The sequence below is a fragment of the Rosa rugosa genome, chromosome 6, assembly GCF_958449725.1.
Source record: "Rosa rugosa chromosome 6, drRosRugo1.1, whole genome shotgun sequence".
Classification (NCBI taxonomy): Eukaryota; Viridiplantae; Streptophyta; class Magnoliopsida; order Rosales; family Rosaceae; genus Rosa; species Rosa rugosa.
In genome coordinates this window covers 16,184,894-16,190,773 of record NC_084825.1, presented here as the reverse complement: position 1 = coordinate 16,190,773, position 5,880 = coordinate 16,184,894, and the positions used below count along the sequence as shown (strand labels likewise).

Below are 5,880 nucleotides of genomic sequence, written 5' to 3'. Positions count from 1 at the left end.
AGTGTGGGGGAAGGGATTTATATTTTTGAGTCTTTTATTTTGAGTCATATATTGGAAAATACAAAAAAATCGAAAAAATGTCAAAAATAACAAAAATTTTCGTTGCTTTTATTGAGTCTTAGTCTTTTGTTTTTGTTTTCGAGTCTTAGGATGCCCTTTCAACTGTCTAGGATGATTCTATATCTCTGAAATCATGATTAAAAGAGGATCACGAAATTGCGATGACTTAAAATGGTATTCTTTGGTTAATTAAGATATATGAAAAATATATGCCTTGTAGTGGATATGGATTTCGTGACTTTGGTACAGAATATGAGCATGTTAAGATGAGTTTTGATTTAATAAGCCAATGTGAGATATTTGAACCATGTCCCTTTTTTCTTGGAGTGAATGAAAAATATATATTCTTAATTTCTTGGCGATGTTTTGATGATCTCATTATTCTTTCATCTTGATTGACTGCTTGCCATAGATTAAGTTTAATGGACTAGATGATTATACGCATTTATATGTGTATAATTATATCTAAAACACTATAAATAAGCAAATCCCCATGTCAATTAATATGTAATTAATTCATTTTAATTTATTGTGTTCCAAATAAGCGGAATTGCGGAAACGGAAGAAAATGGTGTTAGATTTGAGCAAATTGGAGTTTCCGACAAAATGACGAAATAGTCAATTCGGGTCAACCGTAGTCAACACTATCAAGGGAGCGGAATCTAATCACCTTCGATAATATGTTGTGGAAGTGCATTGAGAAGAGAGAAGAGAGAAGAAAGTAGAAGAAGAAAAGAAGAAGAAGAAAGAAATTAGAAAAAGAGAGAGAGCAAAAAAAAAAAAAAAAAAAAAAATCCCTACCCTGACGTCATGATGACGTCAGCAGTACCACCATCAGCTCCTTCCCTTTCTTCTCCTTCACGTGGCTGCAGTGCCCTTCCCTTTTTTTCTTTCCTTTTCCCTTTTTTTTTTTTTTTTTCCTTTCTTTTCCTCTCTTCCTTTCTTGTTTTGCCAGCTAGCATCTTCTCTCTCTTCCTCCCTTGATAGCCACCGAAACACCACACATATAATCATGAATTATCCCATTTTCCTCTTCTCTCTAAAGGATATCCTTCATTCTTCCTCTTCTCAGAGCCGCACCACCAGACCCAAAATTTCCAATTCATTTCTCTTCCTCTACACACACAACCGAAACCACCACACTATAAACCCCATCTTTCTCCATTTTTTTTTCTTCTCCTCACCAAAATCCAACCTACCTCACCAAGATTTCTTCTCCTCACCAAAATCCACACTTCCTCACTAAGACCCACTTCACCAAAATTCCATCTTCTCATCAATTTCACAAGATTCAAAAGGGAAGCACTTCAAGCATAAAACAATCACCACTTGGGTAAAAAGGGAGAAATTATAATTCCAAGGCTTATTATGTTTGCTTTTTAGCATTTGTAATTTGTCTTGGTTGTTCTCCCTCTTCTATACCTTTCCCTCTTTTATTTGTATGAAATTGATGGAATTGATGATGTATATATTTATGGGTAGTGAGTAGAAATTTTGTTGGGGGTTAGGGTTGTGTGCCCTAGCCCAAATTTTATGTAAGGGATGCCTATTTTAATGGATTGATGCAATTTAATTTGTTGGATGCTTATATCAATTTTTATTGGGTTGAAATGCATGTCTAGGAGCCTAGTCAACTCTAGGGTATGTATTTTGAGCATGTCTAGGACGGAGTTAGAGGCTTGACCCCCTCTAATTCCTAAGCTAGAACCCTCAATTTGGTATTGTAGGGGTTATAAGTATGGTGATTTACACCCGCCGCGTGATTGCGAGGGTGAATCGCTTAGTGGTCTAATTCTTGAGCTTTATGCCAATTAGAGCGACTTAGAGACCCTTGAACCGGCTCTAGCTCTCTCTAATTGAGTTTGTGTGACCCTTGAAACGGCACATTAATACCGTAATTGAGAATATATGGTCCTTGAGCCTTGAACCGCCTAGGATACGACTACCGCCGAATGAAGAATTTTGCATCTACATTATATTAGCTTCCGGCACATAGGATTTGGGTGAAGGAACCTCCCTAGCACCCAACACTCTCTTGTCTTGAATTTTTCGCAAATTACTTTAGCATTGCATTTTTATTTTTAGCAATTTTCTATTTTCGGTTCTTAAATTTAGTTTAAGTCTTCACAATTAAAAATCACAATTTCGGATACTTGTTGCTAGGATAATTTGTATTTGTGCTTAGTTGTCCGTAACTAAGTGGGGGGTTCCCTATTCCCTTGGGTACGATACTTGGAGCTTAATTTATTTGCCCTAAACTTGATGACCGTGTTGTATTACGCGTGAGGCGCTAGTATAGGCACCGAATCAATGGCGCCGTTGCCGGGGATTAGGGTGTAAAAACCTTATTCCCTTGGTGTTCGGATTCTTAGGCACTTTGCATATTTTTCTAGCTTTTTCTTTATTTTGATTTGTGTGTGTTAAATATTGAAAATATATTTTGGTAATTTTTATTGCCATAAAAAAAATTTCCAGATTTTTATTTTTATTTTTATTTTTTTTGTTTTTGTTTTTTTCTTTTTTATTGGTTACTTGTTGAGTTTTTATTATTGTAGTAGAAAAGAAAAGAAAAAAAAGAGTTTCATTATTTGTTTGAATTACTTGTGTTTTTTTTCTTGTATTCTAGTTTCTAATCATTTTCATAGTTTTCTTTTGAAGGTGCATGAGTGAACTTCCTAATAAGAGAGGAAGAGGTAGACCAAGAAAAAGGGTGAGAAATCCGAGGAGTAAATCTTTTGCACCATCAAGGACTACTTCACCTATTTTAGAGGAGAGATCACTAAGTCCAAGATTTGAAGAGGTAGAAATGGGTGACGCGGAGAATAATGAGAGACCAATTAGAGCCTATAGTTGTCCTACCGTTGTCAACCAACCTTCTTGTATTGTCTTGCCACCTTGTGGAGTCAATTTTGAGATCAAGTCTTCTACTCTTCAAATTTTGCCAAAGTTCAATGGCTTTAGTCAAGAGAGGCCTTACACTCATGTGAAGATGTTTGAAGAAGTATGTGGTACACTACAATTGGGAGGACTTACACCGGATAGCTTGAAGATGCGTCTTTTTCCCTTTTCACTTCAAGACCGAGCAAGAGAATGGTTACATAGACTACCTCCCGCGAGTATACGATCATGACTTCAACTTCAAGAAGAGTTTTTGAATGCAATCTTTCCTCCCCACCGGACTACAAGTATGAGAGATGATATCTTGAGGTTTATTCAATTTGATGGAGAGACTTTGCATGAGGCATGGGAGAGATTCAAGGACATTGACCTTGGATGCCCTCACCATGGCCTAGATAAGTGGTTACTTATTGATTCATTCCATAGAGGCTTGCTACCGGAATCTAGAAGACGTGTGGATAATGCCGCACTTGGAAGCATTGAAAATAAGCATGCTACGGAAGCTTGGGGTATCATTGAAGACTTATCTAAGCAAAGTGCAAGGTGGGACTCTCATGACCGAAGAAGAAGACCAAGAGATGAATTTGAGAAACCAAGGAGTCGTGAATTGTATGATGAGCATAAGAGTCGAGATTCCTATGGTGAGCCTAGGAGTGGCCGTGACACCCTTGATGATTCAAGGAGGAGTCGTGAGTTGTATGATGAGCCACTGACTCATGAGCATGGTGTTAATGATGTTAGAGGCCGAGAGCCTTTACCTAGAGGTCGTGGGATTTATGAGGTGTCTATGCCAAGTGATGGAATGATGAGTTCAAAGTTAGATAGACTTGAGAAAAAGATGGAGCAATTACTTGAGAAGCAAGATCGTGAGCCACACATTTCACAAGCTAAGGCCATGCATTCTACTCTTTCTACTTGTCTTTTATGTGAGTCTCCTAGCCATGTTACTCAAGAATGCCATTTAGCACATCAATATCCCGATTTTGTGGAAGAGCAAGCAAGGGTAATAAATAATTTTCAAGGAAGGCAACAAAAGAATGACCCTTACTCTCCAACATATAATCCGGGGTGGAGGAATCACCCCAATTTTTCATGGGGAGGCAACCAAGGTGGATCAAGTTCACATGGTGGTGGTTCTTATAGTCATCAAGGGCAAGGAGGTTCTAGCTATGTTCAAAGAGGCTCTAGTGGCTCAAGTTTTATACCCCAAGGTCAAGGAGGTTACTATGGTGCATTGCATAGCCAAAATGGCTCAAGTTCTTCATCTTTTGGCCCTCACAACCATCAAGGGCAGATTTCACCTATGCATGGTACACATGGGAATGTCACTTATCCTTATGGTTCGAATGTTCAAAATGGTCCTCCCGGGTTTGTGCAAGGTAGCGGCTATGGAAACACCAAGTTTCAAGGTGGTTCTAGTGCTTTTCATGGAGGCAACCAAGGCGGGAATTACAATCATACATCTATGTCACATGCTCCTTTGCATTCTAGTGAGCCTAGCAAACCCGGTTTTGAAGAGTTGATGAGTAAACTCATAGAAGCTCAAAATTCTACAAATGCGATCAACAAGCAAACTATTGATTCTCTTCAAGCGGGCTTGCACAAATTGGAGACTCAAGTTGGGCAAATGGCCTCTTCTATGCACTCAAGACCGCAAGGGTCTCTTCCTAGCAATACGGTGCCTAATCCTCACCACAATGCGCAAGCAAATGCTATATCTATTCTTAGAAGTGGAAAGGTCTATGACAATAAGGTACACATGCCCCAAACTTCATCTCCTACTCCCTTGCATGTGTATGATAATATGTATGACCCATATTCCTCCTCATCCCATTCTTATAATGGTTATGTTCCCTTTCCTATGCATGCTCCCAACTCCCCTATTTCAAATCCTAGTGATGAGTATGTTATGGTAGAGGATTGCTCTAGTGATAGTGATTTTGAATTGATTGATGGTGCCACGAGGGAAGAAAATGTACCTCGTGGCAATGTTGGAAATTCTTTAAATATGCATGATTTTAATTCAAAGGCGGATGGGAACCGGGGGGAAGAAAATGTACCCCCGGAAATTGGAGTGGGTGATGTGACTTTGTATACAAAAGGAAGAAATAAGGGGGTGGATAAGGAAGCCGGGGAGGAAGAAAATGTACTTCCCGGAGGTGCACAAGGAAAGAAGACCTCTTTATCTCATTCTACATCTTCAAAGTCTCATGTACCTACTTCATCCGCACCACCTAAGCATGTTCACTTTGGGCCTACCACTACTATTGCATCATCTTCTAGTGATCATATGGGGAGCAATAAGGTGGAAGACTGGGGGAGAAATAAGGTGGAAGACCCTTCTAAAAGGAAGCCTCATGTTAAAAATTCGGAGTCTACATCAAAGGGGAGAAATAAGGAGGAAGATTCTCATGTAACTAGTGGAAGTCCTAAGGATAGGAGTACTCCGGTCTATTCTTCACTAGGGGAGGCCGTGTTGGCTAGGGATCCTAGTGGGACCGTGAGCACCCTTAAGGGTCCTATGGGTAACTTGAAATTTACCCCACCATTAGTTTTCTCTCAAGAGCCGATTTTGCCATATCCTAATGTGAAGAGGATACAAGACCTCAAGAAGAAGAAAGAGCGTCAAAATGTGGAGTTCATGGAATTGTTCAAGAAGGTGAATATTAATATTCCACTTTTGGATGCCATTAAGCAAGTACCCTCATATGCCAAGTACTTGAAGGAATTGTGCACAAACAAGAGACGGTTTAGGGATGATGAAAATGTGTTTCTTAGAGAGGAGGTCTCTTCCGTGATTCAACGAAGGCTTCCTCCTAAACTTGGAGATCCCGGATGCTTTACCGTCCCTTGTACCATTGGATTGAGAAATTTTGATAAGGCACTTCTAGATCTTGGAGCGAGTATCAACCTTATGCCTTA

At 39.4% G+C, this 5,880-nt stretch overlaps 1 non-coding gene across 1 annotated transcript; it reads right to left on the bottom strand.

Moving 5' to 3' along the window:
* Positions 1-3,244: 3,244 nt before the first annotated feature.
* On the bottom strand, positions 3,245-3,351 carry LOC133719086 (small nucleolar RNA R71). Its single transcript, XR_009850815.1, has one exon. It is a non-coding gene; the product is annotated as a small nucleolar RNA R71 (small nucleolar RNA).
* Positions 3,352-5,880: the final 2,529 nt, after the last annotated feature.